The 13340-nt window shown below is 36.9% G+C and overlaps 1 protein-coding gene across 3 annotated transcripts in view; it reads left to right on the plus strand.

Annotated features, from left to right (window-relative positions):
• UNC5C (unc-5 netrin receptor C) overlaps positions 1–13340 on the plus strand; it is a 353514-nt gene that overhangs the window by 221586 nt on the left and 118588 nt on the right. The gene's annotated exons all lie outside the window — the stretch shown is intronic.

A 13340-nucleotide genomic window follows, 5' to 3' on the forward strand; every position in this document is an offset into this window, starting at 1 on the left:
CATATTAAATAGCTAGTTTTGATGTTCTCCCAGGGAGAGTGTTTATCCACTAGGGTACGTATCCTTTGAAGGAAATCATTTGTAAAAGAAGGAAAGGAGAACTAAACTTTGCCTGGAGATATGAAAAGATACATGACTAAAGTTCTTTGTTCAGTTGGCAGTATTAATGCGGTTACATAAATATCTCAGTGAATTGAAGCTCATGGTAGGAAACAATTATTTTTTCTTCTTCCTTTTTCTCTGTGATGCTAGTAAAGAATGGACATGCGTATGTTACAAGTTACACACAACATTCAGAATCTGGTGCCACTCTCCTGTTGTTCAAGTTTAAGTTTTCCTGTCTCTTTTGGAAACATCAAAATAAAATGGCCTGTAAAGAAATGATACTGGTTAATTAAACATTATAACCTAGTATTTAACACCCATGTGTTCAACATTATGTTGGAAGTGATATTTTGAAAAAGATTGTAGGCATACCATCCTGAAAATAATATTTTTGTTACATGCTAAACAAATTCTTCTGGTTTATAGCATTTTGAGCATAATATTAAAATCACACATTCAGATATTTGAAAACTCTCAGAATTAATAGAACTTCTTCTCTGTGTATCCAACAAGATGTTGCCAGATTTTAAAAGACTGTTTTTAATAAGTTGGAGGTAAACACTGAATCATAGTAAAAAAAAAAAAAAAGACCCAAAGCATTGTGGGATTCGTATTTTTGGCATCCATTTATCTAATAGTCATGTAAAAACGCCCACTGTGTGCCAAGCATATTATACATCGTCTGTATCATTTAGGTCTGTATCATGCCACACTGCAGTGACAGACCCCACCAAAGATAGAATAGCTCAAAAGTGATAGAAAGGTACGTGTGTTTCCATACCAGTAACACATACCAGGAAGGCGTCCTTGCTTGTCCGGCAGCTCTGTTCCCTCTGGACCCAGACTCCTCACATCTTGTGGTTCTGTCATCCCCTCTGGCCTCACGCTCTTCAGTACCCAGCCATCAGGGAGGGAAAGACAGCAGGGAGGAGACCCGCAGGCTTCTTCACCAGCTCGGCCAAGAAAAGGTACATGTATCTTCTATTCACTTTCCATTGGCCAGAACTGCCTTTGTGGCCCCTTCTAAGACTTTAAAGTTTGAGCAAATGAGAAATGGAATGCCCTACCTGAAGTTACTCATGACGGTAGCCATGGTAGGCCTCAAAATCTGTTTTTCGGTCATTTGGCCTAATAGTCTATTTTTTCTATGTTGTGCTCCCTCTGTCAGTGCAGACTTTCATACCACAGAAAACAATTATTTAAATTTTGCTTGACTTGATAATTACTGATATTTTAGTATCATTATGATTTCTTAAAACTTCAACTCTTTGTTTTTCCTATTGAAGTAGCTTTATCAATTATAATGTATTAAGACTTCTGTCACTCCCATCCTGTTCTCCCATCCTTCCTGGGCATAGGAGAGCACTATAAGTGCCAGCATCCTTGTTGGTCAGCAGAGCCATGTGATTACTTCTGGCCAATGGGCTTTGAGGGAGAGTTATGTTGCCGCTGCTAAGCCCAGGCATTTAAGAGCAGGTGGGTGTTCTCTGTGCTCTCTTCTCCTGGCTCAGTAGCCATGGTTGAGAGGATATTGATTCAACATAGATGTAGGCAGGATCACTAAGAAAGTTCATTAAACATTAAGGGTTTACTCTTCATGTGTATTACCTCATTTAATCCTTATAAGAACCCACTGAATTAGGAATTTTAATTCCCATTTTTTTGTTGTTGTTGAGGAAAATGACATTGAGTAAATGAATTTTCCCAAGGTCATACATCTAGTTACTGGAAAAAGCAGAATTTGAACCAGTTCTTTCCCTAAAGATTATACTCTCAATTAACTTAATTGCCAAGGATTAATTAAAATAAGCTTTGGAATACCTGGTGGCTCACTTAGTTAAGTGCCCGACTTCCATTTAAGTCATGATCACCCAGTTTGTGGGCTTGAGCCCCATGTCAGGCTCTCTGCTTACAGCTCAGAGCCTGAAGTGTGCTTTGGATTCCTTGTCTCCCTCTCTCTCTGCCCCGCCCCTGTTTTCACTTCATCTCTGTCTCTCTCTCTCTCAAAATCAAGTAAACATTAAAAAAGAAATAAATAAGCTTTTATTGTGAAATCTAGATTAATATTTTTTTCTGGAATTCTGCTTATGTGTTTATCAAAAACTAAGTATATGTAACTTGGAATCAACAGAAAAACAAGAAGACATATTCTGTATTTTAAAAAAGAAAAAAAATTAAGTGTATTATACTTGGTTTCATTGTTTTTATTAAATCATCTCTCCTTTTGGAATGATAATAGAATGATTTGAGAAAGAATCTTAAAATATACAGAAATATTTTGAAAATATCAGAACACAGTTAATTCTTTGTCCTTATATAAAGTTAAAATTGAAAATTGGTATTTCAATAGCAGTTCTCTGGACTTGATATGAAATGCTAATATTTTTCATTTCTACTTGGAATTTCACAAGTTAAAATTTGCTTTTTTTTGTAAATTAGTCATTCTTACATATTCGAGTTCCTTTAAAAGACAAAGAAAAAATATTTTCACTGACTTGACCTGTGTTTACTCAGCTATTAGAAAAAAACTTTGGAGAATCTAAAAAAACATTATGATAACTCTGCTCCTCCACCCCATTCTTAGTGTGACTGCCAAGCCGGTTCAAAGTTTAACTCAAAGTTGTGTTTGACTATGTCTTTCTGGCTAGGGAAGGAGATACAAGTGCTATCATGACTGAAAGTTCCCTTCCTCTAAAATATATGTGGAGGGGCGCCTGGGTGGCTCAGTCTGTTAAGCGTCCAACTTAGGCTCAGGTCATGATTTCATGGTCCAGGAGTTCGAGCCCCACATCGGCCTCTGTGCTGACAGCTCAGAACCTGGAACCTGCTTCGGAGTCTGTGTGTCCCTCTCTCTGCCCCTCCCCCACTTGTTCCCTCTCTCTCTCTCTCTCTCTCTCTTTCTGAAACAAATGAAAAAATAAAAAATATATTAGGATATAATCACATATCTTTTAAATAAGTATATAGTAGAGCCTTAGGGAAAATATTCTTTTGTTTATTCAGTAAGTACTCATTGTATGCTGACAATGTACACTGAGTATTATTCTAGGGCACAACGGCAGCATGGAACAGACACAAATCTCTACTCTGATAGAACTCATGTTCTGGTTGGCAAGTGAAGAAAGACCAAGAAAATGTGATTGTGCTCATCAATTTTAAATCTTCATTAAAATGTAAAAGTTTCCTCTTCTGCCCCAAATTAGTTCTCACTAACGTACCTGGTAATTTCCATTCAGTTGCTTCATGTCCCTGTCTTATCTGCACAATGCAGATGATATAAGGAATTTCCAATAGGTAGCCATGCACGCATTCTGGTTGCCGAAAATAAGTAGACTTTTCCATTCATCTTATCAGGATAACTTTACTTTAGCTATACTTTAATATAGTGGGAAGCTTAGAAGATTGATAAAGTCCTGGTTTACTTGGCTGAAGGACAAGAAACTTAAAGACAAATCACCAGAACTCATTCCTGCTGTTCAGACTTCATTTCTAAATATCATAGCCAGGTCTGCATTGCCCTGTACGATTGGTGTCCCCACCCAGACCTGACTCTCCCAAATCTGCTGAAAAGTTACAATAGTACCCATCTCTTTCTCATTCGGGGGTGTACCTTATATAATTTCCCATCATGGTATTCCTCCCTTCCCTGAATCTATCTCCAATAGTAATTTTGTGAGCAGAATATAGTTATATTCTCAAAATGATTGTTATTGTTATGTTACATACATAATATATGCACATATATATGTATAGATACAGTATATATATACATACATATGTACATATGTATATGCATATGTATGTATATATATTTTTTGAATTTAATATATTTCAATTACTTTTATAGCTGTTATTTCATTCCTTTTCTCACAAGCAAATGAGACAAAAAGTTCTTAAGTTCATTTTATAACTTGAGAAACTGAGGTTTGATGAATTTAGGACTTTCCAAAAGTCAAATAGTAAATATAGAACAAGAATTTATTTTTAAAATTTTTTTTTATGTTTTTTATTTATTTTTGAGAGACAGAGAGAGACAGTATGAGCAGGGAAGGTCAGAGAGAGAGGGAGATACAGAATCTGAAGCAGGCTCCAGGCTCTGAGCTGGCTGTCAGCACAGAGCCTGACGCGGGGCTTGAACCCACAAACCAGGAGATCATGACCTGAGCCAAAGCCGGACGCTTAACCAACTGAGCCACCCAGGCGCCCCAAGAATTTATTTTCTTAATCCAAGTAAATTAGTAGGTTGATTAGGTGATTATTTGTCTAATCTCTCAGTTGTAACATTAATTGTCCTGGATGAGTTTAATTTTTTTTAAACAATCCTTTCTAGTTTGGTTTAAAAGTTTCCTTAAGAATATGAAATATATCAGAGTGTCTGGGTGGCTCCATCAGTTAAGCGTCCGACTTTGGTTCAGGTTCTGATCTTGTGGCTCATGAGTTCAAGTCCATCAGGCTCTTGAACTGTTCAGTTCAGAGCCTGGAGCCTACTTTGGCTTCTGTGTCTCCCTTTCTCTCTGCCTCTCTCCCACTTATGATCTGTCTCTTCTTCTCTCTCTCTTTCTGAAAAAGAAACATTAATTTTTTTTAAAAAAAGAACATGAAATATATTGCTTTTAAGACACATAAATAGCTGTCCTCAGATACTGTGTGTGAACTGTTAATAAGTGGCAATCTCTCCAGAGGTGATTGCGCTTAATGTTTGCTTCTAAATCACATGAGATAAGTACAAAATGAAAGCCCAACAGTGTAAGTAATTATTATTTTGGATATATGTGCTGGTTTCCATCATCAGACAGTGTTTTCAGAAGTTCGCCAAGAATATTGCTCTTAAGCTCTTAAGATTAATGACTTGATGTAAGATCACAGATCTGAGAACAATTTTTGTAATCATAATTAAAATTAAAATGATTAAAATTCCATTAAATGTAAATCAGATTAGTCTTGTTTACTAGTTGAGCTAGATTAATTTTCCTTAAAGCATATGTCATGTAGAAAAACATCATTTTACCAGTTTACCGTTTTTACAGGTTTCCCCGTCCACAGAATAAACTTCTCCAGATGCCAATCAAGGCTCTCCATGACTCTCCCTTCTGTCTAATTCCATGGCCTTATTTCTTTACTCGATTCATGTAAACTCTTCTCCCCTGTAGTGCTCCATGCTTTTTCATCTCTGCCCTTTGGCTTTGTGCTATTCTATCCTCCAGAAGTGTCTTTGATTTTTCTTTAAGTCTTTAAATCCAAACCATGCTTCAGCATCAAACTCAAATATTCCATATCCCCATGTTTACCCTGATCTCTCCATGTGAAACTATTTCACTATAGCTTTCTTCATGGGGTTTTCAGAATTTTCCAAAGAGTAGATTACTTTTATTCAATAAATCAACATATGCAAAGTGCCAAACCATGTTGAAAGACATGATAGTATGGGGCTCGGTGTTTATGTTGAGCGTAGGGTTATATGGTTTAATAAATTTGGGGGAAGTGGAGGCAGTCCAAATTAAACCTTTTTATGGCAGAACTTCTGACCAATGCCTTTAATATACTGATTAGCACTCTGAGCTTCTAAGAAGATGTATTAAACAGAAATCCCCAAATTTATTTGATCAAAGGATACTTTTGAGACAAAATTTGAGGAATATTGGTATAGTGCAAGGAACAGGAACATTGGATTCAGATAAATATGGATCTAAATCCTGATTTTGGTAATCATTGGCTGCATGAACAATTGTTTAAATTCTGACCTCTGCTAGGGATGCCTGAATGGCTCAGTCCGTCAAGCATCTGACTTTTGGCATGTCATAATCTCGCGGTTCATGATTTCAAGCCCCATGTCAGGCTCTGTGCTGACAGCTCAGAGCCTGGAGCCTGCTTCAGATTCTGTGTCTCCCTCTCTTTCTGCCCCTCCCCCACTCACACAGTCTCTCTCTCTCTCTCTCTCTCTCTCAAAAGTGAATAAAAGACTTTTTTTAAATTCTGACCTCTGCTCTTTACCTGTATTTTAGGTATAACAATACCCATTCCTAAGGATTATTATACAGATTAACTGAAACATATGGTAGCTGCCCAATGAATTCTAGTTATTTTTACTTTTCTGAGTTACAATTAAATTTACTTATGATTTATGTATAAATCGTTCATTCATTTAATGTGCATTAACTGGACAAATGTGTGCCAGTTAACGTACAGATCCATACACAATGTATATGACAGAATCACTTTATCCAGTGAACTTTCTAGTGCTGGACAGTAAACTAATCAGAAAGGATCCATAAGGAGTTCATCTCTATGGCTACGTTGGACATGACAGTGCATAAAATAGGGACTCAAGAACTGTCTCCGCAGTGAATTGTGAAGGACAGAGACTACATCTGCCTCCTTTACCACTGTGTCTGCAACATGCAGAACAGTGCATGGGACATAGAAGAGACCCTATAAATACCTACTAGATGAGTGACTACATAAGAGTAATAATAAGGTCTGTGATTCACAAGTACACAGTTAAATTAATCTCCAAGACTGCAATATTCTTCCCCATCCTTAAGGACAGGGTTTGTTTTTAATTTTGGTAAAATTACTTCTATTGAAATCACTAGGTGTGCCTGGGTGACTCATTGGATTAAATGCTCAACTCTTGGTTTTGGCTCAAACCATAATCTCACAGTTTGTGAGTTCAAATCCTGCATTGGGCTCTGCACTGACAATGTGAAGCCTGTTGAGATTCTCTCTCCTTCTCTCTATGCCCCCCCACTGTTTACACACACACACACACTCTCTCTCTCTCTCTCTCTCTCTCTCTCTCTTTTAAAATAAATAAACTTAATTTTTTAGTTGAGAAAAAGAAATTATTAATGTTTTCCATGAAATAAAAATAGAAAGTAATGCATGTAGTTATGATTCAGATAATTATTAAGAATTATACTTTATAGAAAATGTTGGATATACATTCAAATACATATGTAATAAGTTTCATGTTTCACAAAAAATATTTAGATGAGTAATGTATTAAATATCTCCATGAAATGTGTTCTTTGTCCTCCCAAATTAAATTGCCATCATATTTTTACAAGATTGATTCTTTTTACTCCAAAGAACATTCACACACAAGATAAAGGTAAATACAGAAAACATTTAAGCTCCCATTTTGGTCTCAGAAAGACTTCTTGGAACAGACATTCAACAGGTTTTTATCACCAAAGTTAAGAATAGGAATTACATGATGGGCCAGAACTGGTAAAATTAATCTATCAACTCATTACCACTCTGTATGTAAGAAAGAGCATTTTGCATACCCTCCACTCCAATTACCATTGAGACTCACAGCTCTAAGTTTGATGGTGGTTGGAAAACCCAATCAAAAATAGGAGGATTGCTTCTCCTATAACATCTAAAAGCTGACACTTCAGCAAAGGAAAGGGAAAGCAGTGCTAATGTTGTCAGAGAAAGTATCATTTATAACTATTTTAATATCATCTTGCAATTAACATTCCAAGCTTTCAGGTAAGCTGCATTTATCCATGGTTGTCACATAGCTTTCTCAAAGCACGTAAGTCTCCCCCTCCAGATACACTGTCCAATAACTATTTTCTTCACAAAAACATAGCAAAACAAAACACAGGTCCGCTGGACACAGAATGCCAAACAGAACCAGGCGACTAGAAATTATCATGTTAAAAGGAAGTCAAGTCAATGACTTAGGTATAAAATGCTTCCAAACAAATCCCATGAACAAATCCCAGTCATGCTATTCTTTGCCTTGTGGGTAAATTCATCTTGACCGCCAAGATAATAAATGTAACTTTAACAAAATTATAATAAATCTAATATACCAGTAAGTTGTAATTTCCAATTATACAAAGTAATTTTAGTTAATTAGATGGCCTGTTTATATATTAAATATTATATTAAAAATCCAAGGAACACATTTCAGAGAAAAGTTGATGAATTATGTGTTTACAATGTCTTTGTTTCCTTAGGCAGTTTAAAGACTGTCAGATGACTTCATGTAGCATAAAACCATGTCTTGGTAGTAAAGTTCTGCCTTTCACGTTATCATATTTTGATTATTTTAGTGAGAATTAGAAGCTGCTGAAATAATTGTCAGGTGTTTTTTTTGTTTGTTTTCTTTTTGGTATGGCATCCTTTTCAAAAATGCTGGAATTTTGTGTGATTTAATTTGTATTAAGACATCTAGAACAGACACATATCTTATTTTAGATCATATTAGTGAAAACAAATAGGATTAAGCTCTGGAAGAAAGCATGAAAAGAGACCACACTAATTTAATAAAGTGTTGTAATATATCCCAGATCATCCCTACCTGCGGCTTCATGCGTTTGCCACCACCCTCTGTCCTGTGAATGTACTGTAATCAGATTTAGTAGAGTGGCTTCTGCAGCTCTTCTCCTAATAAGGAGCGTGTGGAGGAAGCCGAGTTGCCAGGTCTATGCCACATGATATCTCAACCCTTTCCTTTGCTGTATGAAAGAAGAAGTAATTAAGAAGAATGAGAAACACAACTCCGGCATACGTAACACCTAGGTCTAATGTGGGGTTAGGATGCTTTTTAGTGAAACATACATGGGGTATCAGAAGGCAAGGTTTTGATGACTATATATTTATTGATTTATTTATTTAGTGAACCAACTTCTTTATTTCAATTGTATGTTTACAAAAAGACAAAGAGGATAGGCATGGGGAGGCAGGAATAATGCTCCGTCACCCCCAGAGATAAGAGGAAGAGGCCATGGCCGACAAAAATGGTTGACTGCCTTTCTATGCCGTTATTAGTAACAGCAATGATCAAAAGGAAGTCCAAGCAGGGATCAAAGGCTTCTGTTAAAAAGGTCAGTCTGTTTCAAGAGAGTCAGATGATCTGTCTGGTCCATATCCATGAGGAGGAGAAAGGCCCAAGTCCATTTATTGAGGCCTCGGCTGTGGGTGAGATGAGGCCCATCTCTTGGAAGGTCTGGGCCACTGACTCCATGAAACAGGGACCACAAGATACGTAGTAGGGGAAACCCCCATGAACCATAGGGGCTGGCTGCAGGCAAGGTGTGGGGAACTTTGGGCATAAGTGGCTTGGGATCATCTTCAAAGGAAAAGCCCGTCTGGGCTGGTGAGAGGACATCTGAATAGAAATAGTTTGAGGAGAACCGATCAGACTGTGATGACTACATCTTAAGAAATCTTTTAAGATGACACATGATTTTGGAGTAACATCCAGTAAATGATATAAATGAATAGCAAGATGCTGGAGATGATGTTTTGTCCATCTTTATATTTCTGGAACTTAACATACTTTTTGACAAGAGTATACTTTTACCGTCTACATTTTAATAGTCTACAGTGCTACAGATTATATTTCTGAGGGAATATTGATACTATTTTAAATAATTATACAACAGGGTTCATCATGTGTTTGTGCTCACTTTACAATAATCTCTAGAAAAACACTATTTGTGGTGCCTGACCACTATTATAAAATTAACATTATGCTAAAGGTAGGGGATAAATATAATTTACCAGACTTTATTGCATTTGCATGTATAGCCTCACAAAGATCCAATAAGAGGGTTGCATTTGCATCTGGACTTCTAAAATCATTTGAAATTCCCTATTAGCAAGTGCATATTCATATTCATTGTAAGACTTCTTGATATAGCATGCTAATTACTTGCCTGCACTCTAGCTCCCAAGCCACAATGAATCCTCTTATAAAAGCAGATCACTGCAAACTTCAAACAGCATGCATCCTTGAGATGCCACTATTAAAGGAAGAATGCTGATGGAAAATCTTTGATCTTATCAGACACGATGGAAAATACACATTTGTATTTGAGTAAATCTGTAGACTGAAGCATCCCCCCTCCCCACCCTTAAGTAACCTGAAACCAAAATAAGTTCCCAAATGCTCTTCAAAGCAGCCCGCCTTAGAAGTAATGCTGATGGCATTACAAATTTCAAGGCAGCTTGCTTTTTCCATCTCACGACTTCAAGCAGATTTAAAATTTTACTTTCAAGGAGAAAGGATATTACCTACTTTTAGCCAACCCACTAGCCTCTGGTTCGATGAGCAGAATGTCCTAGGGAGAGAACATACCTATGGTGATGAAAAGATAGTAAATAACCAAGTAACTCAGAGCTTGAATAATGCAGCTGATTGTAGGGAAGTCTAAGCTGTAAGTGTTTAGAGACTTCCTGCTTCAGTTCTTTCTTGTTCTAGTGTGGTTGACCAAAAGTTGGAATGTAAACTGTGGGCATGTGGCAGGACAACTGCACACAAAAGATTAATCCAGCTCCTCATGAATGGGGCGTCTATCAAGCTGAAGACAAAAATCAGTGTGTGCTTGACTCCTGCACCCACAGGGGCTTGAGTCACACAATTCAGAACATTCATACTACAAATAATCCCTGTAGCAGGAGGGTGAGTCTGTGGCTTCATAAAAGGCCTTAGATTTGTGGTCAGCAGAAACATCCATGAGTCTATTTGAGCTAAAGGATACAGTGGCCCTAGTGAAGTTCCCCCCACCATTTAATTAGGTTTCCTGTAATTGCCTAAGTAAAAGGAGGGGGAATAAAACCCAATGTTATCATCTTGGGACACAAAATATTTGTGTGTGGTTTTAATATCTTGAGCCCATTTGTTGCTGCCCCGCATTTTGGAAAGAGCTGTTATAGTTCTGAGGAAATACACACTGCAGGTTTACCAGTCCTTTGGTGACTGTAAATTTACTGCAACAGCTTTTAAAGGAAGAGTTTTCTTTCCAGTAACTGCATTTCTGCATGAAGAGAAGAGGTATAGACAAAACAGGCAAAAGTATTAAATACCAGAGAGCGGAATAAAAAGAAAGGTGGGTGGAGGCAAGGGGGAAAGCTGTGCGCCATCTTTCCGTGAACCTCTAGATGTCAGAAACTGAGATTAATTGCAGTTAGACAGCAAAATGAGAAGGCCTAAGCAGAGACCAAGAAAGAGGAAGAGAAGTAGTGTTATTTGTTAATAAGTTGGGATTTCTGTTGTGGAGACTGTTTTATTATTTAGACAGTGACTAAAATAATATACGCATCTTTGCATAGAGGAAGGACTTAGATATGCCAGGTTCTTGAAAATTCTTTTTAAACTGATCACTGTGGAAGTGCCTGTGTGACTCAGTCGGTTAAGCGTCTGACTTCAGCCAGGTCATGATCTCACTGTTGGGGAGTTCAAGCCTCACACTGTGCTCTGCGTTGAAAGCGCAGAGCCTGGGGCCTGATTCAGATTCTGTATCTCCCTCTCTCTCAGCCTCTCCCCAACTCATGTGCTGTCTCTCTCTCTCAAAAAATGAATAAACATTGAAACATGTTTTTAAACTGATCATTGTATAAGCATAAAAGAATTACTAATTTTCAAGACTTTAAAATAACATTAAGTATGTTTATTTAATACATTTTTGGCCACAGAGTTGCCCCTTCAGGATCTGTCCCTGCCTTGGGCTTATAAAATCCATTTTCCTGGGCTTCATTTCAGTTCAGGGGCTCTTGAGTGGATCGAAGGACTTAGTTGTTTCTATGACTCAAGTCCTTGCAGCTCTTGATAGAAAATGTTGCTTATTTCCCTAGTGGAACAGTATCCATTTTTATTAGGTGTTCTTTATTTTTCCTGAGGGATTTTACTCATTTGAGCTTGGTCTAGGTTTTAGGACAATTTCTGGAATACTCTTGTACTCTTCATGTCACGTATACCAAGAAGTCATGCAAATAGTTTAATAAATCATAACTTTTAGGAACTAAAAATTCCTACTGTTCATATATGTTCATATTCATAACATATTCATATATATGTAGATGTGTGTACATATATATGTGCACATATATATTTATATTTACATTCTCTTTTGATTATATCATCCGCTTGCTTCAAACACTTTGATGATGTCCATGGCTTTCAGAAAGAAATCCCAAATTTTAAACATGGTGTGCAGCAGTGGTTCTCAAAACTGTAGCGTGTCTCAGAATTCTTGGAGTGCTCATTAAACCAAAATTGCTGGGCCCAACTCCCAAAGTTTCTTATTCAATTTGAGTCTGGAGTGAGACCCAAGAAATTTATTTCCAACAAGTTCCCAGGTGACACTGATGAAACTGCTCAGGGGTCACACTTTGAGAACCACTGGTCTACAAGTACATATATATTGACTGATGTTTTATAGTCCCTAGTTTCATCTCATGCCACCATCTGTGTGTCTGGTGCTCACCTGTCCTCTCCTGGGTTCCCAATCTCTTCCTTCTCTTTCCTGCTTCTTCCTATATCTTCTGTCCTTCTCCTTAGATAATTTAACCAACTTAACTCGTGTTGGACTCCTCATACTAAGTTGAGGTCCCTTGTTATTCACTCTCATTTTCACTATACTTCTCCTTTGCAGCATTGAACACAATTGTCATTATATAATAAATTATATAATCTGTAGTTAATATGTACCCTCTGCACAATAATACAGGTTTATCGAGGGTAATGACTATCTTACTCATCAAAGATTCACAAGTGCCTAAGGCAACACCTTTTCCATGGTTGATATTCAATATTTGTTCAATGAATGAATGCATGAAGATAAAGTATAAAGCAATATATTTCATCCTTCTTACTGTGCTTACACTTAACCCAGGCAAATTTTTCTAGTCCCTCAGGGTGCCCCTCCTAGTTCTCTCCATAGACACTTCATTCGGAGAGTGTGTGCAGGAAAACTGGCAATTGTCCAAGTACATTGATCAGAAGACCCTTCTTGCTCAGAGCAAAAAGCACATTGCAGAATGACTCGGAAATAGGCTTTGATACATTAGGATAAATACTTTTAAAATGATAATTCCAGATTCTTAGTTCATTTTTTGTTATTTAGGATTACATAATGCTGTAAAATAAAATCCAATTATTTGAGCATTTTAGCTGGAAGCCACTTTAACAAGATTTTGGTTACATTACAATTATAGAGAAACATTTGGGCTTTCAAAATATTATGCATGGAAACTTTAAAGTCACACATTCTTTGGATAAAATAGCAGAGATTTGTTAACTTAAGCCTACTATTTTTTTAAAGAAAACAGTGTGCCTTAATAACTAAAACACAACTATTAAAATAACTTAGTTTTATATAATCACCACATATTTAGAAAGTACTAGGTTATGTTATAATAAAACTTGATACATATTTTAATATATATTTATGATTATAGTTTTAGGTCATTCTCATGTCATGTGAGGAGTTAGG

This window comes from Suricata suricatta, chromosome 1 (assembly GCF_006229205.1).
Source record: "Suricata suricatta isolate VVHF042 chromosome 1, meerkat_22Aug2017_6uvM2_HiC, whole genome shotgun sequence".
Taxonomy (NCBI): domain Eukaryota; kingdom Metazoa; phylum Chordata; class Mammalia; order Carnivora; family Herpestidae; genus Suricata; species Suricata suricatta.